The following is a 27,481-nucleotide window of genomic DNA, read 5'->3' as shown; positions in this document are numbered from 1 at the left end:
TGTACATAATTTCCAGGTAATTTGGGCAAGCATTGATTTATCATTTGATGGGCTACTGGGAAAGGACTTCCTAGACCAGCACACAGTAATTGTTGACTACGTCACGAGTGGGTCAAGTTGCAAGAGGCAGACGAATATGCCACAGTTGCTAAATTGGGGAGGTCGCCAAATAGAAGTACCGCCACAAAAGTTACTAAGAGCCAGAGGTACACAAACAGGGAAGTGATGGCGCAGAAACAGCCGCGCAGTCAACGAGGGGATGTTTACCCAAGCAAGTAAACACAAGTCAGACGATAAGAAGCCAGCAGCAACGGCAGTCTAGCACAGAGGAGCAGATAGGACCACGAGAAGAGGGGACCGAGGTTATTAATCCGAGACAAGAAATACGACCGGATGTGTTCACCCCAGACGCAATAGTAACCTTGAAGGATAGGAAGTGTATTACGAGTGTGAAAAACACCCACGAAGAACAAATGCGAATGCCAATACCTGAGTTAACTGCGGAGCCATTGCCTCCACCAACCGACTGCAAAATCAGACACGTAAGAAGAGACCCAACCGCTATTGTTAAGACTAGGAAAAGCCATCTGCTAGAGCACATGCATGTAGTTCGTATGAACAGCGAAGGGAAACAATCGCTTACGACGACTTGTTCCACTTACCAAACGATCAACTAACGCATACAACAATGCTGAAGCACCAGGTACCGTTACTACCAGAGGCAGCAGGCAGGACTACCAATCAACAGCCATGCAGAATTTCCGCGCGCCCAGCTAGAGGCGCTGAAGAACGAGGTTGACATTATGTAAGCAGACGGAAAATATCCCCGAAAACAGTGATTGTAACTCCTTGATCAATGTTGCCAAAGAAGTTAGACGCGAGCGGACAACAAAACTGGAGAATGATAGTCGCCTATAGAAGTTAAATGAGATATCGCTGAGCATGATGTATCCTCTTCCCCGTACCGACGGAATACTAGACAGTTTAGGAAAAGCAAAATACGAGTACTTTTCCACTTTGGATCTGGAAAAAGGATCCTACCAAGTACTTATCGACGAAAAACATCTCGAGAAAACCTCGTTTAGCACGACCACAGATCACTTTGAATACAATAAAATGCCATGAGATAGAAGACTGCATCATCCACGTTCCAAAGATTGATGAACACAGTGTTGACAGGGATACAGGGTAATCAAGTTTTCGTATAATTATACGATATAGTCATCGTGGGATCTTCGGTCAAGGAGCATAACGCTCGATAAGAGGCAGTGTTCGAACGACTGAGACAAAACACTTTAAAGCTACAGAGAGATAAGGGCGAGTTTCTAAGAAAAGAAGTCCTTTTCTTGGGGCATATGTTGACGGCCAAGGGGCTCCAGCCAGATCCATCCAATGTGGAAGCCATCAGGAACTCTCCACAACCACAAACGACAACACAGGTGAAAGCATATTTATGCCTGGTGGGGTACTATCGGCGTTTTTTAAGCAACTTCAGTAAGATAGCCAAACCGCTGTACAAATTGTTATAGAACGAAGATCCGTATAGGGTCAAATGTCAACAAAGCTGAAACGTATTTAGGCCTGGTGGGGTACTAATGACGTTTTTTCAGAAACTTCAGTAAGATAGCCAAACCGTTGTTCGAATTGGTGAAGAAGGGAGATCCGTTTAGTTGGGGGACACAACAGAAAGAATCTTTCCAATAGTTAAAGGAGAAAAATGATTAGTCCACCTATATTACGGTATCTGGACGTTCAACAAGAGCTTATAGTGACCACGGATGCGTGCCCCTACGCTATCGGTTCTGTACTCAGTCAAGGACCAATTGGCAAGGATCTACCTTTAGCCTTTATATTCGGAACACTCAACAAAGCTGAGCAAAATTACAGCACAGTGGAGAGAGAACCTACTTGCGACAGTGTGGGCCGAGAAGTACTTCAGACCTTATCTATTAGGAAGACATTTCAAGATAGTGACAGATCAGAAGCCACTCACACGGCTCGGTAGCATCTCTGATCCGTCTTCCCGTCTGTTAAAGTTTAGGCTGAACTTAGAAGAACATGAACTCCAAATTTTGTACAAGGAGGGCAATCAAAATAAGGTTGCTGGCACATTGTCTCGCATTCGGACTGGACATGAAGTAGAAAGTGACACAGCGACTGGAAAAACGGGAGGTACCGCGAGTGGAGAAGCTAACTGTGTAGAAACAGGTAGTGTGACGGATACAACAACCCTTGCCGCCAGTTGCAACAGTACCATCCGTCTGTCAGAACCTCATTTAATTTCAGACAGCTACGATACGAATAATTTTTGAGAGATCATTTAATCTGATCTTATTGGCTAGTTAACCAATTCAGTCCCAATAATATGAAAAAATCAATTTTAAGGTGTACAAAAAATTAACCTTTATTATGGAAGTAAGAAACGAATACAAGAAGAAGGTGGTAAAAAGTAAATAGAAAAATGTTTTAAGTATATCTTTAATCTTGGGACCACTGGGATGTGCAATTTTCAATCACCCATCATTTCTTGTGATCTAATCTAATGTCATTTCCCACGTTTCGAAACGTTCATATCATTTTTCCTAAAGCAAATTGTAATCCTAAATAACAAGCAAAACTGAATCAAAAATGTAACAAAAATTTTTTATAAATACACATTGGCTCAGTGCTTTCTTTTCGAAGCCGTTCATAATAGCGATATAACTAACTTCAATATGCGTTACAATAACTTTTGATGTACTGTCAGTGGTCTCCCCAGTACGATTACTACAAGAAAAACTAAACGTCACTATCTATTATAGTCACGTAACACCATCTCTGCGGTAGCTGTTGCTTTGAACGCTGTAAATGCCTGCTACGATTCACGACACTCTTAGAAGTACTTCATCGGACAACTAGATATCTCCTTGTTGGTGGTTTTATGCAAAATACAGTGGCAATTCTAAACAAAAGTCAAAAGGTCTGCTTCGAGTCAGAAACCACTGGCTCTCAAAGGGTTAAGGGAAGAATCCGCAGTGTACCCCAGCGTTCGACTTTGGTTATTACATTATGCAGGTGGTAATACCCGTGAGGTATCCATCTCAAACGAAAAGTTTGTGGAAAGTAAATGACTAAGGGCTGTTCACTAACTGGCAGTGACAGTGTGGTGGGTGATAGCCTTGACTAGACTGCTTTCTTAATCAGAAAAAAATTGAACGCCAAGATTTGTTAGCACATGGTTAGCTCATGACCTGGTATTGCTAACCTAAGAGATTCTGAGAGGTTTTGAAGTACTCAGACTGCCTGAGACTTTATGGCCATAGCTCTGCGGTGATTGTTCAGATGTCATGTCAAATGCTAATTCTTGCAGTCTAGAGTTACATGGGTAAGGCTTTCTTGGCTACTGATAACACGAGCAAGTTCCTGGGCTGTTGATATTCTGACTTGTGTAAAAGGATATTGCAATTAGTGAACTGTGAAAGTTACATCAGTGACTTTAGATGTCATGTCTAGAGCAATTATTTTTGCACATCAACATTTTAAGTGCTTAAGTTATGGCTTAAAACCAATGAAAGAGAGTGCTTCTACAACTTTTTATTTAAAGGATAATGAATTCGTAATATTAGGACATGACGATCTGTCAGTGTATTTAGAAGCAAAGTTCGCTGACATTAGGTACAATACAGTACAGTTTTCAGAGACGCAGTGGGAAACGAAACACAGTTTGTTGTATTAGCAACTACAGAAAGAGCAGTTTTTTCCTTGTAGAAATCGTTGTAAGCTACAACATTAAAATATTCAAAAGATCTTAGACAGAATACGGAGAACATACAGGGTGGGACAAATGAAAGTGGCGCAGGGAACAGAGCTCCTGGGTACAAAGAAACACGGCAGAGGAAAGGAAATACAGAACCAACCTGCCTATAACGTATTGTAAGTGACCATCATTCAGCTCTTGGCACTTTTTGGCTCTGGTCTGCAAGCTGCTGAAGGCGGATAGGAGCTGGACTGCTAGAATTCCAGCAGTCTTATCCGATATTCTGCTGCAGTTCTTGAAGACTTTGAGAGTTGTTGCGATACGCCTTAGATTTAAAGGGCTCCCCACATAAAATAATCGCACACTGACAGATCAGGTGACCTGGCTGGCCAGTTAGGGCTGTGATCATACTGACCTCTTCTGAAAACTTTGTCAGGGGTGAAGACAGTGTAACCGCGCTCCAGGTCTCGGCCGGCTGTATGGGCAGCTGCTCGATTGTGTTAGGAGTGACTGTATTTTACTCCTCCGTTAATGCTGCCACATATAGTTTCAAAATGTTGACAATGGAATCATTTGCGGCACCATCAACGCACTGCAGTCAGCGTCTGATGAAAGAAGATGTGACCAATAAAGTTGCGTACAGACAATGTACACCAAACCCCAACCTTCTGATCATACAACCGTGTTTCGTGGATGTTATACGTTTCTTCCCCCCCTCCCCATGAACCATAGACCTTGCCGTTGATGGGGAGGCTTACGTGCCTCAGCGATACAGGTAGCCGTACCGTAGGTGCAACCACAACGGAGGGGTATCTGTTGAGAGGCCAGACAAACGTATGGTTTCTGAAGAGGGGCAGCAGCCTTTTCAGTAGTTGCAGGGGCAACAGTCTGGACGATTGACTGATCTGGCCTTGTAACACTAACCAAAACGGCCTTGCTGTGCTGTAAATGGAAAGGGCTGAAAACAAGGGTAAACTACGGCCGTAATTTTTCCCGAGGGCATGCAGCTTTACTGTATGGATAAATGATGATGGCGTCCTCTTGGGTAAAATATTCCGGAGGTAAAATAGTCCCCCATTCGGATCTCCGGGCGGGGACTGCTCAGGAGGACGTCGTTATCAGGAAAAATAAAACTGGCGTTCTACGGATAGGAGCGTAGAATGTCAGATCCCTTAATAAGGCAGGTAGGTTAGAATATTTAAAAAGGGAAATAGGTAGGTTGAAGTCGGATATAGTAGGAATTAGTGAAGTTCGGTCGCAGGAGGAACAAGACTTTTGGTCAGGTGAATACAGGGTTATGAATAAAAAATCTAATAGGGATAACGCAGGAGTAAGTTTAATAATGTATAAAACAATAGGAATGCGGGTAAGCTACTACAAACAGCACAGCGAACGCATTGTTGTGGTCAAGATAGACACGAAGCCCACCCCTACGACAGTAGTACAAGTCTATATGCCAACTAGCTCTGCAGATGACGAAGAAATTGAAGAAATGTATGATGAAATAAAAGAAATTATTCAGGTAGTGAAGGGAGACAAAAATTTAATAGTCATGGGTGACTGGAATTCGGTAGTAAGAAAAGGGAGAGAAGGAAACGTAGTAGGTGAATATGGAGTGGGGCTAAGAAATGAAAGAGCACAACTTAATCAGAGCTATCACTTGGTTCAAAAATCATAAAATAAGGTTGTATACATGGAAGAAGCCTGGAGATACTGAAAGGTTTCAGATAGGTTATATAATGGTAAGACAGAGATTTAGGAACCAGGTTTCAAATTGTAAGACATTTCCAGGGGCAGATGTGGACTCAGACCCCAATCTATCTGTAGATTCAAACTGAAGAAACTGCAAAAAGGTGGGAATTTAAGGAGATGGGACCTGGATAAACTGACTAAACCAGAGGTTGTACAGAGTTTCAGGGAGCGCATAAGGGAACAGTTGACAGGAATGGGGGAAAGAAGTACAGTAGAAGAAGAATGGGTAGCTTTGAGGGATGAAGTAGTGAAGGCAGCAGAGGATCAAGTAGGTAAAAAGACGAGTGCTAGTAGAAATCCTTGGGTGACAGAAGAAATATTGAATTTAATATAAAAATGCAGTAAATGAAGCACGCAAAAAGGAATACAAACGTCTGAAAAATGTGATCGACAGGAAGTGCAAAATGGCTAAGCAGGCATGGCCAGAGGATAAATGTAAGGATGTAGAGGCTTATCTCACTAGGGGTAAGATAGATACTTCCTACAGGAAAATTAAAGAGACCTTTGGAGAAAAGAGAACGACTTGTATGAATATCAAGAGGTCAGATGGGAACCCAGTTCTCAGCAAAGAAGGGAAAGCAGAAAGGTGGAAGGAGTATATAGACGGTCTATACAAGGGCGATGTACTTGAGGGCAATGTTATAGAAATGGAAGAGGATGTAGATGAAGACGAAATGGGAGATACCATACTGCATGAAGAGTTTGATAGAGCACTGAAAGACCTAAGTCGAAACAAGGCCCCGGGAGTAGACAACATTCCATCATAACTACTGACAGCCTCGGGAGAGCCAGTCCAAACAAAACTCTACCATCTCCTGAGCAAAATGTATGAGACAGGCGAAGTACCCACAGACTTCAAGAAGAATATAATAATTCCAATCCCAAGGAAAGCAGGCGTTGGCAGATGTGAAAATTACCGAACTATCAGTTTAATAAGTCACAGCTGCAAAATACTAACGCGAATTCATTACAGACGAATGGAAAAACTGGTAGAAGCCGACCTCGGGGAAGATCAGTTTGGATTCCGTAGAAATATGGGAACACGTGAGGCAATACTGATCCTTCGACTTATTTTAGAAGCTACATTAAGAAAAGGCAAATCTACGTTTCTAGCATTTGTAGACTTAGAGAAAGCTTTTGACAATGTGGACTGGAATACTCTCTTTCAATTTCCGAAGGTGGTAGGGGTAAAATACAGGGAGCGAAGGGCTATTTGCAATTTGTACAGAAACCAGATGGCAGTTATAAGAGCCGAGGAACATGAAAGGGAAGGAGTGGTTGGGAAGGGAGTGAGACAGGGTTGTAGCCCCTCCCCGATGCTGTTCAATCTGTATATTGAGCGAGCTGTAAAGGAAACAAAAGAAAGATTCGGAGTAGGTATTAAAACCCATGGCGAAGAAATAAAAACTTCGAGGTTTGCCGATGACATTGTAATTCTGTCAGCAAAGGACTTGGAAGAGCAGTTGAACGGAATGGATAGTGTTTTGAAAGGAGGATATAAGATGAACATCAACAAAAGCAAAACGAGGATAATGGAATGTAGTCGAATTACGTCGGGTGGTGCAGAGTGAATTAGATTATGAAATGAGGCACTTAAGGTAGGAAAGGAGTTTTGCTATTTGGGGAAGAAAATAACTGATGATGGTCGAAGTAGAGAGGATATAAAATGTAAACTGGCAATGGCAAGGAGAGCGTTTCTGAAGAAGAGAAATTTGTTAACATCGAGTATAGATTTAAGTGTCAGGAAGTCGTTTCTGAAAATATGTGTATGGAGTGTACCCATGTATGGAAGTGAAACATGGACGATAACTATTTTGGACAAGAAGAGAATAGAAGCTTTCGAAATGTGGTGCTACAGAAGAATGCTGAAAATTAGATGCGTAGATCACATAACTAATGAGCAGGTACTGAATAGGATTGGGAGAAGAGGGGTTTGTGGGACAACTTGACTAGAAGAAGGGATCGGTTGGTAGGACATGTTCTGAGGCATCAAGGGATCACTAATTTAGTACTTGAGGGCAGCGTGGAGAGTAAAAATCGTAGAGGGAGACCAAGAGATGAATACACTAATCAGATTCAGAGGGATGTAGGCTGCAGTACGTACTGGGAGATGAAGAAGCTTGCACAGGATAGAGTAGCGTGGAGAGCTGCATCAAACCAGTCTCGGGACTGAAGACCACAACGACAACATACGTTTCTTTGCCGCCCAGAGCGTGAGATGACATAGCCACTGTGGCGGAACCACGTTTCATTAGACGTAGAGACCAGATCCATGTTCAAACCGTTTATTGTTATCTCAGTGATCAGCCGCTGGCGTGCATCTGCTGGCTTTAATGCATGAACATCAGAACTCGGTAGATTCAGGGGGAGTGTTCATCTGCATGATCAACACGATAGAGTGGTCTCCTGCGACATGTTTCGGATTGATTCAACAGTATTCTGAAACATTTTCTGGTGCACTGATGACACATTTTCTTGTATGGGGGCACGTTTCGGATCCTGAATTGTTCAAAGCGGATCCCGTCTGACGCCAATATAGGACTCAGCGCTGAACAGCACTCTTTACTGGAGCATTGACACCATTAAACGTCTCAGCTAACAACTGACCACACCGTTTATACGACCTTCTTACCACGTAACTTTCCATAATGAACACCTGCTGCTCCACTGTTAGAAGTATCAGACCCTTTTCAGTGCTCCACTTACGCTGACAGACCCAGTACGGCGTTCTAAACTGTTATAGATCAATAGGGCAATGTACACGTAGTGCGCACGTCACAGGGTGTGGTCATATGCATACATTCACGTCCAATCGTATCCTCTCGTCTGAGCTACTTCTGTTTGCCCCATCTTGGATTAAAAATAAAATAAGTGTAATCCATTAATGTCACTTACGTTTTCGTACGTATGTGTAAACATGCTCATAAAGAGACAGAGGACATCTTTGGGATATGATAGCCACCAATAAGTGAGGGCAATGCAGTATAAAGTGGTGACGGAAAATTTTAGTTTAAGATAAATGATCAGCCAGAACATTATGATCACCGACCTACTATCGATATAAACCTGTCCAGCCGTAACCTAGCCAGGAATGCCTGCTAGTCAGGCACATGCACGATGCATGTAATATAAGTGACGGTGCTGTTCATTTTTCTGACAGATTGTAAGGGACCTGAGGCTCGGCACAAGCATTTCGGAAAACGCACGACTTGTCCAGGGTTCTAAGAGTGTTGTGCCTTCCACACGTATCGAAGCTAAGCTGAAACCACATCCAGACGCCGTGGCGTTGGGCAGCCACCTGCCCTTACATATCTCTGACGTCGCAGGCTGGGCAGACTAGCACAACAGGACAGGTGACGAACTATGGCGGAACTACCTTCAGACTTTAATGCTGGGCAGGGTACAAGTGTGTCTGAACAAAGAGTGCATCGAACACTCCTAACGATGGGCCTCCGACGCATGCATGTGTCAATGTTGTCGCCACGACGTCGGCAGCTATGACTGAAATAGGCATATGGCCGTCGACACTATACGTTGGCGCAGTGGCAGAGCGCTGCATAGTCTGATGAATTCCGATGCTTTGGGACTGCAAGAATCCGTCGTCTTCCAGGGGGACTGCTCCTTGGCATCTGTACTGCGGGACGGAGACAAGCTGGCGGCGGCTCCATTAGGCTCTGCGAAACATTCATGTGAGAATCCAGGGGTCCAGTGGAGCTCGTTGAAAGGACCATGACAGCCAGGGAGCATCGTACCCTGGCTTGAGATAACATGTATCCCTTCCTGACGATAAATGTTCCCCGACGGCAGTGGCATTTTTCAACAAGACAGTGAGTCATGTCACAAGGCCAAGAGTGTGATGGAATGGTTCGAGGAGCACATTGGCGAGTTCCGATTAATGTGGTGGCCCCACCATCTCCCCAGTTCTGAAGCATTTCGAACACATCTGGTATGTGATTCAACATAGTGTCAGGGCTCATCGCCCCCGTCCCCGAAATTAACCGAAATTTGGTGAACTGTGTGCGCAGACGTGGTGTCAACTACCTTAAGGCAACCTAACAAGGCCACAATGCTTCCGCGCCAAAAACATCTGAGGTCATCAGTCCCCTAGAACTACTTAAACCTAACTAACCTAAGGACATCACACACATCCATGCCCGAGGCAGGATTCGAACCTGCCACCGTAGCGGTCGCGCGGTTCCAGACTGAAGAGCCTAGAACCGCTTGGCCACATCGGCCGTCAATGGTGAACATATGGGCTATTTGGTAGGTGGTCATAATGTTCTGGCTGATTAGTACATAGCTCCGAGAGAAAACACTGATAATTGTATTACATGGGACAAAAACGAAAATGCACTAAACGGAGTTTAACGGTGTGCACAAATCTTTGATGCTTTACTATCGACTCTATGCGTCTTATGTCCGTGTCTGGGCCGTTTCTTACAGACGACTGGATGCCTGGCAGTGAGAGTGTCTGTGCAGGCAGTTGCGGAAGCAGATGCAGGATCGTACTTCGCTAGCCAAGGAGAAGTGACAGGCTGGCAGTGTCGACAGTTGAAGGTCCGTGTTTATCAATGAGGTGTGAGCACTCCGTTACGCCGAACTTAGCTGGAAGGCAGGGTCCATGAAGTTTTATTGGTGCCATCACACCAGTTGCCGATTTTCTGTGGGCTTATCACGGAACTATTGCGTGCCCATATTGTGTACTATACGGTGAGGTATTTCTTGTCATAACCAGTAACTTTGTTCTCTAACGAAGTGTGAACCACTGCATCCTTGTAACTTCCGGTCCAACTTGATTTTTTGTGTGAGAGAAAAGGCACTCATTTGAGTTTTGGTACTTGGCTATGTCTGGAATCGTTTTCGCGAGTTGTATTGAATTTCAAATTTCGTTGTACATCTGTGACTTTTCGGAGCAGCGCTGTTGGCTTTTTTCTTGCATGAGACGCACCTTGTATCATACGATTCTGTATTTTACTTGTCCCATATTTCTTCTGCTTCACGCTTTCTATCCTTTTTTAACGTGTCTCAGCCGTGCTGCGGCTCGCGTTGGTACCGCTTGCAGGTTTCCGTCCTCTGTTGAAGGCCAGACCATATCGTTTAGTTGTCTCTTGTTCACTGGCGCCACTTGGTTTCGCAAGTGTTGCCTGTCCGCTAGTGGCAGCAGCGGCGGTTATCGATATTTAGTAACTGTGGCGTATCTTTGGGGCGACGTCATGCATCTTCCGGGTCGAGTCAGTGGACAGTTCTGTCGGGGTCGCTGGAGGTGTAAGGTCTGCGCAGGGCGAGAATACTCGGGGACCATTGGCGGCGCGCATGTATCGCCCGATCGAAGGCCTGTGGTCACAAGGGTGCACGACCTCGTCGTAAACCGGATCCTGCAAGCTTTACGTTGAATGCATTTGGATTCAAGTAGAGAATCTTCCACCGTTGTGAGATTTTACGATTCTCCAGTGAGTTGGGTTCGTGTTGGAGCTCGTACTGTTGCCGATGTGAAGAGCATCGAGTGTAGTGCATGGAGAAGGCGGGTCTGATTAGCTTTCCGGGACTTCTAATTACTATTTATTGGGTTTAGTTTGTTAGTATTTGTTAAGTTCGACCAGCGGTATTTTTCCTGCCTCATGGCCGCTAACTCCCCAATTACCTGCCCTGTGGGTTAGTGTATGTAACGCCACAGTACGTTTCCTCGCCTTGCCGTTGCTGTCCAGTGAGGCATGTATTTTTGACAGATTTCTGGATGTAGGTTGGTTGGCGATTCTTCTACTCTGGTGGTAGTGATTCCTTTCTCGTCCCGGGCGCTCTAAGCACAGTATTCCGCGGGTGGAGTCCAGACACCGCCGGTTCTGGCTTTGGCGTATTTTTACATCCTTACATTTGGTTTACTGGACGTCAGGTAGCCTCAGCAAGATTATCATTAACCATTCCTTAGACTGCCACTAGTATGAGTTGCCATCTTGGCTGGCTATCTCATCGTTCGCGAAAATGTTTTTCTCTGGACCTAGTGCACCGTCTGTGACTGGCCCTTGTGTTTTATTATTGTATTTGTTGTTTTATTGTGTGTATCTACAATTTTTATATAATTGCCATTCTTGCCGTTACAGCATGTTTAAAAGATTCTGCTACCTAGTTTACCATCATTTTGTCTCACCTGTTTGGTGATAAGTTGCTTGTCTTTTAAATTAAGCTTTGCTGTTGTATTAGTTTTATTGTATTTTTTAAATTTTTCTATGTAATTGCCATTCTTGGCGTTACAGCAGGTTTAAATGGTTGTAATACGAAGTTTATCATCATTTTGTCTCACCCATTTGGTGATCAGTTGTCTGTCTTTTTAAATTAGCCTTTACTATTGCAGTACTGTTTTATAGTATGTTGTTAATATTTTTTATAATTACCCATCTTGGCGTTAAAGGCCTCCAGCCGTGACTGTGGTTACTTGCCTTAAAATTCTATTTGGGATCACATTGGCTCGTTTTTAAAACATTAGTTGCTCATTTGGTAAATGGTAAGGCACTGAAACCACTATTAATTACACAGTCGTTTATTCTTTCATTAATAACGTGTGATATCTTTATTTATTGGTGAGTCTGGAAGTACCATTTTAAAATAAATGTGTGTAATAGCAAAAGGGAACCAATAGTAACTGGTTATGGCCCCGTCCACAATCGTAACGAATCCTGCCTTCCTTGACTTCCAGGTTTCAGTGCCTTCTATTTTACTAATGCTGTGTCGAAGGACTTACTGTTTACGTTAACTGTAGACTACATTTCTGACTTATTACATTATTTCTTGTGTTTTGAGGAAGTTGCGTTGATTTAGTTGTCGGCAGTCTATAATTCACTCATGGTTTTAATGTTTCATTTGAAGAATGTTCATTGTCCAGTTGACGTAATTCACTTTATTAGAATGCTGTTCAGCGCTTCCATTTCCTGTCGAAGTTATTTCATCCACTGGCTGCACATTAAACTAGAACACCATTTAATTCTGTCTCTATGTGAGTGTCGCGGGCCAGATTAGCCATTACTTAATGCATTCCTTATCAGGGATATCACTGCATGGCTTGGTCGATCTGGTGACGTTCACCAACATTTTTGTAATACACTTGCGCTGAAAAGATCTGTTTCTGTGCGACAGATGTCCAGGTGATTACATTAAGTCTGTAAACGATATACACACACGCAGATGGCGATGGTATCACATAAACAAGATCTAAAGGGGAAATGCATTGGCGTTGCTGTCATTTATACACAAGTGACTGATGAGAAGAGGTTTTCCACGTCATTACGGCCGCACGACGGTAATCAGAAGACTTTGAAAGTGAAATAGCAGTTCGAGCTAGACACAAGGGACATTCCCTTTCACATGGAATAGGGAAATGAGCGTATGGCGTCAGTGGCCGGGAGTTCTCAGTGTGGAAGTTCGGCCGCCAGGTGCAGATCTTACTGAGGACGACACCACATTGGGCGACCTGCGCGTCGACAATGGGGATGAAATGACAATGAAGACACACAGCACCCAGTCCCTGTTGGGAGAAAATCTCCCGCCCCAGCACGGAATCGAACCCCCCGTGGGTGTCAATACAATGAGCTGACCATTCAGCTACTGGGGCGGACTCCCTTTCAGATAAGATTAGGAATTCCAATATGCCGAGCTCCAAAAGGTCAAGAGTGTGAAGTGTCCAGAGTGTGCTGCGAATACCTAATATCAGACAACGCAATGGCACACGGCCTTTATTTAACCGGGAGCAGCTGCTTCTTCGTTGATAATAGACAAACAATACTGCGTGAGCCGGCTGGGGTGGCCGAGCGGTTCTAGGCGCTACAGTCCGGAACCTCGCGACTCCTACGGTCGTAGGTTCGAATCCTGCCTCGGGCATTGAGGTGTGTGATGTCGTTAGGTTAGTTAGGTTTAAGTAGTTTTAAGTTCTAGAGGACTGATGACCTCCGAAGTTAAATCCCATAGTGCTCAGAGCCATTTGAACTATTTGAACAATAGTGCGTGTACCAACTGCACCAGTCATTGTGGGTCGTACGACAACGTATCCTTTAGGACAGTGTGGCGAAATTTGGTATTAGTGGGCTGAGGCAACAGACGACCGAAGCGAGTACCTTTGCCATCAGCGCGCCATCGCCTGCAGCGCCTTTTCTGGGCTCGTGGCCATATCGGTTGTATCCTTGACAACTGGGAAACCGTGGCGTAGGCATACGAATCCAAGTTTCACGGACTAAAAGCTGATGGTGCTGTTCGAGTATGGCGCAGACTGCGCCAAGCCATGGAACAGCAGCTAGGGTGTCTATTTAATTATCATTTCATTTGTTTATGTTTCGTTTGTAATTTTTTCTTTAAACTTGCATACCTCAGTGTTTAGAAGATACTAATGTTCTCGAATCTTCTATACAGTGAGGCAGCGCTAGTTTCGAGTACAGTTATACAGGGAAAATAATTTGGAAACCGGCAAAAATCACAGACATAAAAGTATAACAGCTGCAACGCAATGTACGATAAGTCACAGCGTATTTTAACAAGAAAACATACGAAAGACCCACTTCTGCCAAACATATCTGGATAGAAAATAAGGTTCAAAATGGTTCAAATGGCTCTGAGCACTATGGGACTTAACATCTATGGTCATCAGTCCCCTAGAACTTAGAATTACTTAAACCCAACTAACCTAAGGACAGCACACAACACCCAGTCGTCACAAGGCAGATCAAATCCCTGATCCCGCCTGGAATCGTACCCGGGAATCCGGGCGTGGGAAGCGAGAACGCTACAGCACGACCACGAGCTGCGGACTAGAAAATAAGGAAGAAACTCTGATTGCTCTAGGTGGAACACTCCAGAGCCAATCTATTTTTAAGGAAAGAGGAACACAAGAGTAGCTTCAACCTCAAAATGGGTACAACTCTTGTTAATGTTGGCTTCTAAACTTATCGCTGAGGTAACTGACAAATGTGAATACCGAGAATCGACGCGGCTGGAATTCGCTGGTACTTGGCTATAAACGACCGTTCCTGGTATGATAACAATGCTAGTTTACTAAGAACAGCAAATACCTGCCACTTAACCTCTCAGCACATTTCAGGGTAATATTGGCGAAATATTACAGAGCTAAAAGTATCGGTTTGAGGTTCGATAACGTAAACCTATCCGGTTCTTCGAAAGACGGCAATTTCAATGTTTTCTTCAATAATATTTATGAAGAACATCAGCTAAAACTTTATGTGATCCTAAACCTATATGAAAGCCTAACACTTCTTCTTGTGGATTATATATTTCCCGCCTCTTTAAATATTTAGCGTCATATCCCTGTACCTTTAATGAACGTTGAGTTGTCCAATGACATACCTTTCATGATTGAAGACTTACGACCGAAAACAGTAATCATAAATTGTTACACCTTTCTTTCATACTGTATAATTCTCTTCTTTGTGCGACATACCTGGAAACAAAACCCTCTGTACTTGGCTGTTTGTATTGGTATGTAATGTCTTTTATTGTAGCCTTTCCTGTTTGCCTGCATCAAGCAAAAATATTTCATGTTTCAAAAAATAAAGGAACCTGAGAGAACAGCGAACTATTTGAGTGAACCTTTTATGAAATATAACTAAGAAATACTCACATTAAGTTTAACACAAATCTTATTGCGCATTATCTGAACTGCCGATATCGTCATCATCTGTGTTATTTTCAACAAAAATATTGCCTCACATGAAGCAAAATTTCGTCATGAAAATATGCAGCCACTCCTTTCGTTTTTTTTTACGTTCTGTATGGACATCTTCCGCCCTCCAGCAGCTTGATTTCATACAGCAAAAAGGCTGTTTTCGAAACTACACGCCAGCCGGTGCGGCAAAGCGGTTGAAGGCGCTTCCGTCTGGAACCGCGCGACCGCTTCGGTCGCTGGTTCGAATCCTCCTCGGGCATGGTTGTGTGTCATGTCCTTAGGTTAGTTAGGTTTAAGCAGTTCTAGTTATAGGGAACTGATGACCTCAGAACTTATGCCCTACGGTGCTCAGAGCCGTTTGAACCATTTCTTTTAGAAACTACACTTACCTAGAAACACAATCATGACCGATCGAGACCTTCAATGACGTCATTTCGTATTCAAAAGCGGGTTCAAATGGCTCTGAGCACTATGGGACTCAACTTCTGAGGTAATCAGTCATATAGAACTTTGAACTACTTAAACCTAACCAACCTAAGGACTTCACACACATCCATGATCGAGGCAGGATTCGAACCTGCGAACGTAGCGGTCGCGTGGTTCCAGACTGTAGCGCCCTGAACCGTTTGGCCAACCCAGCCGGAAAAAGCGGGAGAAATCGTACGCGTCAGATGACGAGATGGGTAATTCAGCAAGATTTTCGCTGTCCGCCATTCAAAGTGTTAACAAAGTTTATTTCATTGTACTATTCTTTCCTACACCTTTATAATTCCCATAAAAATATACGCTGTTCATACTTATCTGTAGATACAAACGTTCTGTGAATGTGTATGTTACATAAGCGTGTGCGTGCATGCGCGGTTATGTGTGTGTGCGCGCGCCCGCGTGTGTGTTTGTGTGTGTGTGTGTGTGTGTGTGTGTGTGTGTGTGTGTGTGTAAGTGAGTGAGTGGGCGTGTGAGTGCGCTCGCGCTAGCGCTCTTGCGACCATGTGTATGTAAATGTACGTGTTTATTTATTTTCAGCACGTATGGTCACACTAGTATCATTAAACTTTTCGGCTTTCTGTACGACTTTTTTCAAGTGAGACTGGAGGAGAGAGCGCAATAAAACTTTTCGTTTCAGTTCTTGTCTGCGAGTCGGAAAAGGTGCCACGTGTCATGGTTGCCTTTTGCCTCATGCATTCTATCCGAGTAGTGTGGTTCAATAAAACTCGTCGCGAGCTCAGTTCGGTATGCATAGGTGACGCGCAACGGGCCGTGGCGGTGACCCTGACGAGGGCGAAGGAGCGAAACTCAGCCAGCGGCACAAGTCTCGCTGACGCTCTCGATAAATAAGATTGCGTTTCCATTAAAAGTTAGGAGGCAACCGACGGGCATTAACATTTCAAAAGAGGTCGCATTCTACATTCCGTCTGCGTGAGCGCCAGCGGCGGAGAGATGAAAGACAGCACGGCAGCTGCCTCCGACGGGAGGAACACGTGGGTGAGAGGAGAAGCGACAGCAGTCGTCCCCCTACGCCCCTCCCCCCCGCCCCCCACTCCAACCTTCCCCGCTAACCAAGACTTCCTCGAAGCGCAACACGTCGTGTTCTTGTCTTTGGCAGGCTTCTGTGTCCCAGAGGGTTCCTTCAATGGCTTCATTACAGCTGATAAACTCTACCGAAACCTCATAAATTCGAGTCAAGCATTGGCTTCTGTCACCTCAAGTACTTGATTCCAGCGAAGTCACTTGTAGGTTTATCATACAACATACGGTGAAGTACTGAGATCTCTTGGGTTTTGTGGTTCTTGTGAATCGACAATAAAAACAAAAGATGCAGCGAAGCAACTTAAGTCACTTAATAAAAGAAAAACTTCCTTCGTCTTGGATTTTATATTTGTTAGGTTGCATTGAAGAATATGCTGACGAAATCGTTCCGGTTTTAGAAATCATATACAACCGCTCACTCTGTGAAAATCCTAACGTAATTAATGGAAACATGAACAGACAACACTAATACATTTGAAAGAAAAGAAACTTATTACACTGAATTAAACACATATCACTGACAACGATTTGTGGAACCATTTTACAACATGTATTGTATTCCAACAGTATGAAATACGTCGAAGAAAACCTCCTACTTATAGTTAACCCATACGGATTCAACAATATTGTTCTTTCCAAATACAACGGATTATCTATTGCCGGACACTGTGACCGAACGCTCCTGGGTGGTTTAGTCTGGAACCGCGCAACCGCTACGGTCGCAGGTTCGAATCCTGCCTCTGGCATGGATGTGTGTGATGTCCTCAGGTTAGTTAGGTTTAAGTAGTTCTAAGTTCTAGGGGACTGATGACCTCAGATGTTAAGTCCCGTTGTACATAGAGCCATTTTTTGATAATTATTTATTCACACAAAGTAAAATGTGCTGTAGACAGTTGATCTCAAATTGATTCCATATTAGTAGATTTCCAGAGAGCTTTTGACAACGTTTCTAACAATCGACTTCTGGTCAAATTTGTGTCTATACAGGGTGAACATACATAATACCGACAAACTGCAGGGATGGATTGCTGAATGGAAATGGAGGGGAAAATGGTGTTATGAATGTGTGTCCGCAAATGGACAGTTTGTGTACAACAACAAATCGTCCTGGAACACAGTACAGATTAGCATCGCATCCACAACAGATGTTCAAAGTCACCCCTCCCCCCCCCCCCCCCTTAGCGGCGTGGGTTTAGCCGAAAGGTCTAGGGCGCTGCAGTCATGGACCGTGCGGCTGATCCCGGGGGAGGTTCGAGTCCTCCCTCGGGCATGGATGTGTGTGTTTGTCCTTAGGACAATTGAGGTTAAGTAGTGTGTAAGCTTAGGGACTGATGACCTTAGCAGTTAAGTCCCATAAGATTTCAGACACATTTGAAAAGTCGCCCCGTTGGATGCAACCGTTCACAAGTCGCATCATAGACTGCCGCACTCTTTCACAAGTTCCGGCCTCTCTTTGAATACTGCCACATGAGTCGTGAACACGCTGTTGATGGGTGTGCTTATCAGGAACTGATTCACTATAGACAACTCTTTACAGATGCCACCAGAGGTAAATACCCAGGGGGCTTATGTCAAGTGATCTAGAAGGCCATGCTCCATGGCCTACGCATCCTAGCCAACATCCGGAGAAGACGTTCTTGAACTGTCGATCAACTGTAAATCGGAAGTTGGGTGCTGCTCCATCATGCAGAAACCAAGTAACCTGTCGTATTGCCAAAGGCAGATTCTGTAGCAGCCCACCCAGAGAATTCCGCAAGAAGTCCAGGGGCATCCCTCCGTCGAGGCGTTGCGGAATAAATATCGGTGCAGGTGTGCGTTCGTCAAGAATCCTTGCCATCACATTAATGCTGAAGAGGCGCCTGTACCAATCTTCGAGGATTGTCTGTAGCCCAAAGATGACGATTATGCAGATTGATGATGCCAGTTCTGGTAAAGTTTGCTTCGTCGGTAAAGAGGGCTGAAGACAGAAATCCCATAATTGTGGTGGTCTGTTGCAAAGACCATGGACAAAACCTTCCCCGTAAAGACAAATACGCTGCTGATAATCCTCGCACTCGTTACAGGTGGGATAGTAACGGTAGCTTTGCAGGATATACATTATTATATGTTGGGTTACACCATGTTCGCGGTACGCTTGCCTGGAGCTTGTACTAGGGTTCGTCCCAATATCCTATAGAAGCCGGTCCTCCAAATCTGTTGTACGCACAATACAACGCCTGCCCGCACGTTCATCTGTCTGAAAGGACCGGTGATCACACAAACGCTCAAAGACGTCTTGAAATGTTGCGGTTAGGGCCTGTGAGGATAGTTCGTTTGGGGTACATTGTTCGGTATAAAAGATGGTTCAAATGGCTCTGAGCACTATAGGACTCATCTTGTGAGGTCATCAGTCCCCTAGAACTTAGAACTACTTAAACCTAACTAACCTAAGGACATCACACACATCCATATCCGAGGCAGGATTCGAACCTGCGACCGTAGCGGTCTCGCGGTTCCAGAATGTAGCGCCTAGAACCGCACGGCCACTCCGGCCGGCTTTTCGGTATAGCCGTGCTGCCTGTCGACAGTCTCCACCTGCTTGGCAGTACAGTCACACCATCTCGGCTTTTTCCCCACATGAATACAGTACCATTCTGCTGCTTAAAGTGGGTTGGGTTGTTTGGGGCAGGAGACCAGACATCGAGGTCATCGGTCTCATCGGATTAGGGAGAGACGGGGAAGGAAGTCGGCGGCGCCCTTTCAAAGGAACCATTCGGCATTTGCCTGGAGCGATTTATGGAAATCACGGAAAATCTAAATCAGGATGGCCGGACGCGGGATTGAACCGTCGTCCTCCCGAATGCGAGTCCAGTGTGCTAGCCAGTGTGCCAGCTCGCTCGATGCTTACAGTGGGCTTAGTCAATCACTCTGGGAGCAACACACAAGGATCATAGAGTACGTTGTCAGAAGAACTATCATTCGTCAGCGCCATCTACTGTGGGAACGAAATATTTCGCGACACATGTTCACAGAAACCTTTTTCCTCAATTTCCAGTCAAGAACCCGTACCTGTAGTTTGTCGGTTTTATTAATGTTCACCATGTAGAGAATCACCTCTGCTATACAAATATATTCTTTAAAGACAAATAGCACGTGACGGGAATTCGTCTTTTGAAACCGAAGTTTCATCTGGCTGTGCCCAAGGAATCGTTAAAGGGTCTCTTCTATTGTTGGTTTGCACAAACTATTTAAGGAGAATATATGAACAGTTCTTATTCTTAGAAGATGACGCAGTTATTTATCATTTAGATGAAAAGTAATTACAAAATGGGTTATACATGATATTTACAAGCAGAAAACTACTAACAATAAGAATTATTAGGTACTCCAAAAGATATTAGAATAAAATAGCTTTAAATTTCACTTTCCCAATAAATGACACAATAGTCCTGTAAAAATCTGTTGAACACAGTTACGAAAATCTAAAACTGGAACCGTCACACAGATATTTTGTGGGAGGTGAACTATACCTTATTTGCGATATACGTAGAATGTACTACATGTCCTGCTAAAGGAACTACCTACGCACATTATGGTTGTTTGTCAGTTTCTGGAGTACTGCTGCGCTGTGTGGAGTCCTTACCAGAAAAGGTTGATGGTGGAAATTGGAAACCTTCACTAAAGTGCAGTTCATTTTTGTACTATAGAGAAATAGACAATATGACGGACATGATAAGCGAGTTAGGGTGGAAATCATTAAAACAAAGGTGTTTCCCCTCGTGGCGGGATATGTTCACGAATTATCTACTACTTTCTCCTTCTAATGTCAAAATATATTGTCGACTCCTACCTACATAGGGAGAAATGACCATCGAAATAAAATAAGACATAGTGCTCCCACAGAAAGATTTAGGTGATCAGTTTTTTTATTTGGAATTCGAGATCGAAGAAAAATCAGGACACATTCATACAGTTTGTTCACCTGAGAAAAGCGTTCGACAATGTAACATGGTGCAAGATGTTAGAAATCCTGAGAAAATTAGGGCTAAGTTATTGGGAAAGACGGGTAATATACAACAAGTACTGGAACGAAGACGTAGCAATAGGAGTGTGAGAGCAAGAACGAAGTGAACGGATTGAAATGGATATGAAACAGGGATGTAGTCTTTCGCCCGTGCCATTCAATCTTTGCATCGCAGAAGCAATGACGAAAGTAAAAGAAAGATTCAAGAGTGGGATGAAAATTCAAGGTGAAATTGTATCAATGTTAAGTCTCAGTGATGACATTGCTGTCCTCAGTAATGGTGAGGAAAAACTACAGCATATGTTAAATGGAATGAATAGTATAATGAACAGAGAATACTGAGTGAGGGTAAAGCGAAGAAAGACGGAAGTAATGAGAAGTAGCTGAAATAAGAACAGCGAAAAACCTGACATCACAATTAGTGTTCACAAAGTAGATTAAGGTTTTCCAAGTAGGCAGCAAAATAACTTATTACAGACGGAGCAAGGAGGACATGAAAAGCAGGCTAGCACTAACAAAAATGGCATTCCTGACCAAGAGAAGTTAAATAGTACCAAAAATTGGTCCTAATTTGAGAAAGAAATTTCTGAAAGTGTACGTTTGGAGTAGCCTACATTATAGCGTGGCAGTGAAATATGAAATTAGGGTAAATCAAAACACAAGAGAATATAAGCAATTTACATGTGCTGCTACAAAAGAATTTTGAAAACTGGGTGGACTGAAAGGGTAAAGGATGAGGAAGTTCTCCGCAAAGTCAGCCTGGAAATGGATATATGGAAGACACTGACGAGAAGAAGGGAGAGGGTGCTAAGACATCAGTTAAGACATCAGGGAATAACGTCTGTGGCACTAGAGAGAGCTATAAAGGGAAAAATATTGTAGAGGAAAACAGGGACTGGAATGCAGGCAACAAGTATCTGAGGACGTAGGTTGCAAGTTGTGCTTCTAGCACTTAGGTGGGAACTGCAGAATAATCATATTGATGTGGATGTAAATCCATATTTATATGTAGATATAGTTGTGGATGTCCATAATTTCTCTTCCAGATTAATAAGGATTTTTGCTGTCTTGCTGCCGATGAAAACATTACATGAAAACTGCGTTTTTTTGTTTCATACTTCAGATCTACAGTTTTCTGATATGGTCAATGGATGGAAAAGTCTTACCTATATTAAAGCGTCGCGCTGACGTAACAAGTGTGGCTGCATTACGTGTACCAGCCTTTGACAGTGAATGTTATTTTCAGCGCAAGTAGCTTCTTCTAAGATAGTGGCTTGTGACGAAACGGCGAGCCATAGATAATAATTGGGACGTTCACTAAAAATTAACTTACGCTCAATATGTTGTTAATTTTGCTGGAAGCGAATTTGCTGTATTGTTGTATCCACCGATGTAAAACAGGGAGTAATGGTGAGACACGGATCACGCTTATAGCATACCTAAGGGACTAGACTGACAAGAAGAAATAAGCGTAGAAAACCTAAAATTGCAATAAATCTATAAATAAATATGAATGGAGTGACTTTGTTATGAGTATAAGATAGCCAAATTTGACCAATGGGAAGTAGTTTAGAAATCAGATACTGTGAAACCCACGTCACGTGAAAGTGAATGACGTATGGTTACTAATCATTTATTTTACTCATATTGCTGAGAGTACTGTCTTTGTGAGGAAGACACCTTAATAGAAGTATTTTTATTTACTTCTAGAGATAGTTCATTCGTTTCATAATGCAGTTCTGAACTGTGTATAAAATGAAATAATGCAGAGTTGGTAGGATTAAGGCATGGAAAGCGGTGCCCACCAAACCGTGAATGAACGGTGGTCCCAAGTTTCCAGTAAACGTCAGCAACATAATGCGTGATGGGAATCGAAAGCGAAAACACGAAACATTTCACAATATCTCGTTGTGCAAATGTATGGAAACGGCGACTTTTTATTGTTATAATTACGTTATTTCAGAACTACATTTTAATATGTGAACTTTATGGTATTTCTGTCATAAATAATAGATGAGCTATCGATCTATTGATTACTACCGATCTTAGCATCCACAGAACCTTAGGTTTCAGAAATGAAGCAACAATCCATTCAACGCAGCAATAATGTGGGCATGGGGGAAACCAAAGTAAAAGTATTACAAGTTTCTACAAAAACATAACGTTCTACAGGTATAAGTGTTGGGACAGATAAGCAACGTAGCTTAAAATTTTCATTAGGCCCATATGCAACCAAACATCAGAGGACGGTGATAAGCGGTAGGAGAAAATCAGTGAAAAGAAATTAAAATTTGGGGGCAAAACGCTGAAAAAATTCAAATTTTCTGTGAACTATTGCTACCCCATACTGTTGAACAAGAAAGAGAACAAATATTGAGTAAGAACTGTTTTCTCCAGAAAGGGAGGTATATTTCTAACACGCATAGATACACAATTGAAGAACATGGTTTTTAAGCTAAAAATGAATAACATGATGTATTCATAATATAGAAGGCTTCATCGACTTTTTGTTTCTAGTGATAATTCTTACGTGTTCTTAAATTGACGAATAAATTCGAAACGTAACGAATATATTGACCCTTTTTTTAAGTATTGTTCTAACACAAAAATGCTCATGAACGTAACTTATAATGAAGGATGTAGTTACCGAAGGAGAAGGACTACTACTAAGTAACAGAAAAGTACTGTGGATACGCTGTTCTTGCTTTTGACAAAAGTCGCGAATTTGTACACAGTGTATGGTCGTAGTGGTATTTCACGGCCCGCTGGCGACAGCGTTTGTGTCACCTCAGATGACGTCAGCAAACACAATTGGAAACCAATTCAGAACGCATGGTTGATTCTGTTTGAAAAGTTGCTGCAACGTTAAATTTAGCTCATCGGTTCATTCGGCATGGAGCAGCATATCGTAGCTCTTTGTCGCAAACGATAATTGAGAAAGAATGCTTCGCGGTTGAGTAGTCAACAATCATCGAACCGGGATTTCGTGTGTTACTATCACGTTGCTTTTGTATCCCGAGGCAAAGCACGTCATCATTGATGTCAGGTAATTTTCAGAGCTTGAGAGGAGTGAAGCACATTTTGACTGACTACATCAGAAGATTAATAAATGTAAATGCAGCCAGTTTTTACAGCCCGTGCTTACCATTGTAAGTGGCTTCAGTTTCATTAGATTGCTGTAACGAACCACTACATAAAGCTTTCCTGAAGTTGGCACTTGTCGTTACATTTTACAGGCCATTACTGAAATTGGGAAGGAAGAGAGACTCACTTTTCAAGAATGTCTGCCAGTGCTTTTCGGTCAAACCTTGAAACATGGATTATCGTTTACACAGTTGTACTATTCCATTAGATAACAGGATAAAGTACAATTTATGCGCTCCGTCTCATTTACGAGTGTTGTCCAGAAAGTAAGTTCCGATCGGTCGCTAAATGGAAATCACAGCGAAAATCAGATACATTTTACTTGCAAGAGTTAGCTACACTCTCTAGATACTTCTCTACATAGTCGCCGCTTCGACGTAGATGCTTTTCGGAGCGTTATACTAGATTTCCAACACCATCGTCATTGAAGGCAGCCGCCGTGCTTTCCGATAACTCTCTATGCTGGTCTATAGCGCGTAGCCTGCTCCCAAGTGTTCTTTTCGCAACCAGCGTTTCATGTGAACAGAGATGATACTCAGGATAAGGCAATTATGGCTGTACTGTGAGTGATCGTACACTTCCCATCAAAATGGCTGCAGGAGCGTCTTCAATGGCCCTGCAGAGTGCGGATGCGAATTGCTATGAAGAAGGAAGCGCGTGGCAGTTGTGTTAGGTTGGCTGCATTCATTAAGGCGAAGCCTCGAAGCGGGCACCCCTACTTGACGGGAGTCGCCGTTGTTCTAGGGAACTTTACTCGCTCACAGTGCGCTCAGAACTGAAAAGTGTGTCTTGATGCGATCGACGGTCACACTAGAGACCCTACCCAACACACTTCTGCAAAACTTCGTCGGATTTTCACTGTGATGTCCATTTCGCGACCGATCGGAACTTACTTTCTGGACAACCCTCGTATGTCGTCATGGAGAAGGAGTATAAACCTAAATTAAAGAAATGTGCAGAAATCTGACATGTTTAAACCACCATACTAACATTAAACTGTGGAATCTTCTGCGAAAGTATCGAGAACTTAAATCAAAGTGACGATACTCTTCTTGAACATACTCCACCACCGTCGCATTTCATTTAATGAGCTTTAACCGTATTTTTCAGTTCATCTCCGTACAACACACAAACAATATTCCATTTCTCAAGTCAAGCATATTTTTTCAGTAAGAGCACTATCTGTTCAAATGGCTCTGAGCACTACGAAAACTTCTAAGGTCATCAGTCCCCTAGAACTTAGAACTAATTAAACCTAACTAACCTAAGGACATCACACACATCCATGCGCGAGGCAGGATTCGGACCTGCGACCGTAGAGGTCACGCGGTTCCAGACTGTAGCGCCTAGAACCGCCCGGCCATCCCGGCCGGCGCACTATCTGTTGTTTTACTAATAAATGTGTGCCGTTGGTAGATGGATTTACTGCTGTTAGCGACGGTGACACGTGTAGCATTCAGACAAAAAGAGTCAACGATAAATCTTTCTACTTTACAGGCCTCTTTGGAGACAACGCTACCTGATTATGTCCCTTTGCATGACTGCATCACGTATTATTCATCAGTGAAGATAATTTGGAAGAAAAAGGAAGGAAATCAGGGTTTCACGTACAGTTGACGGTATTGGAGACGGAGCACACGTTCGGATTAAGGAACGATGTGTCCTTGTGAAAGAAGTTCGGCCGGTATTTCGCTTACGCTATTTGGTGAAACCACCAATGGCTCTGCCGCAGTGGTAACAAGGGTTCCAGTTAGGTCTCCGAAGTTAAGCGCTGTCGGGCTCGACCTATCTTCCGCGTGGACGAGCGCTGTTCCAAGCGGTTGCACTCAACCCTAGTACGGCCAACTGAAGAGCTACCTGACTGAGAAGTTGCGGTTGCGGTCACGAACACTGGACAACGGCCGAAAAAACAGTGTCCTGACCAGGCAATCCTCGACATTCGCATCCAGTGACGCCTATTGGCTAAGATTGACACATCAGTCGATAGGTATGGTTGGACCTCCCGAGACCTGTTTGGATTAAGAGAGATTTAGTGAGACCACTGAACCCATAAATCTGGATGATTAGGCAGCAGTTTGAATCAGCCAGCTCTCGAATTCCATTCCAGCACCGTACTACTTTTGCACCTTTCATGGTTAAGATAATAGTGGAGTGATTACTGTGGAGACTAAGGCATTAGTAAAACTTTTCTCTGAAAAACTATGGCGCTACCTTCATTAAGATGGTAGACCAGGAGGACGCTCGATTTTGAAAATGATATCCATGATATTCTTTCAATAAAATAAAGAACTAAATACAGATCTACCGTTAGACCTTTATTGTACACCCTTCAGAGATTATCATACAGTTATACTTAAGTAAAAATTTTGCGCGCATAGAGCAAGACAACGACATCGAGGAAAAGCCTTTGAGGAGCCTGAGAGTGGTTGGTAAAAGCACTGAGCCCCACAACGTTCAAACCGGGACAAAATTTCAAAAAGCGCCTTCAAAATGATGATACTGCCCAACGTAGTACTTAGGCAATTTATAAAAATGTTTTTAAAAAGGCGGCGGCCCTCTAAGAAACAAGGAAATTTTTTCGACGAAGAAGTCATTATGAAAACGTGTACCACAAATCGAAATTGAGATATATGAAAACATCCAAAGGACTAAGTAGAAAAAACGACGACTTACAGGTTACAAAAATGTTACAATTATAGCTCCCATTAACTCGAAAAATATTACAATGCGTTTCAACTCGTATATTTGAATACTGAAACTGAACAAACGTTTTATATTTTTGAGAATATCTTCAGTTGCCATTGGAACTAAAAATCATTCGCTTCTTGCCGTCATTGTTTGTGCCACTAAATGTTCTGTGACGTTTGCCGTAATTTTGAGTCTTTTTCTTTGTTAAAAATCTTGATATACCACTCTCATTACATTTCCTTATGATACTAGTGGTTCCGCCACATGGCATTGTGGTAGTCCAGCGTGCCCTCTATTTGCGACTACGCGTATTACCTGCCACTTTGGCGCTGGTGTATTTGGTTTCTGTCCGTGTGAGTCAAAGGTTATTGCACACTACTTATTATTCGCATTTCTCGGCTATGGCGTTTACAGCTGCCTCTTGAGCTTATGCAGCTGCATGTGGTATGTTTATTTTTTGCCTGATTTGACGTCAACTTTATTTTTTTTTTTTTTGCACGTTTTTGAACCTTGCAATTGCATTTGTATTAAGGGAAGAGTCTGTAATACTAGACTGAAATTTCTTGACAGCGCACCAGATGATGGGCTGGTTCCGAAACATGTTGTGAATGTCGAAATAAAGGAAATCTCCAAGCACAACTACGAAATTAGTATAACAACTGTTGTATTCGAGTGCTCGGTTGCATCAGATCGCCGTGCTGTAACTTGCGGTTTTAACATATTTTAATATTCATGGGCCATTTTACATAGACTCTCTGGGTAACAATCTAAGCCAATAGAATTCAGGTGAAAAAATTCTCCCCTTGCCCAATCCCTAAATACGAATCCGACATCGCAGTTATCAGCTCTACCGAATAGCAAAGAAGGAATTTTTTATCAAAATTGTCAGTCGCGATTGTAGTCGATTAAAATCGATCTCATCCACTGAAAGTGCTTGCATCGTGGTCAGAAACATTTGGAAGACTGTCTG

This window comes from Schistocerca americana, chromosome 3 (assembly GCF_021461395.2).
Source record: "Schistocerca americana isolate TAMUIC-IGC-003095 chromosome 3, iqSchAmer2.1, whole genome shotgun sequence".
Classification (NCBI taxonomy): Eukaryota; Metazoa; Arthropoda; class Insecta; order Orthoptera; family Acrididae; genus Schistocerca; species Schistocerca americana.
Note: the sequence above shows the minus strand (reverse complement) of the source record.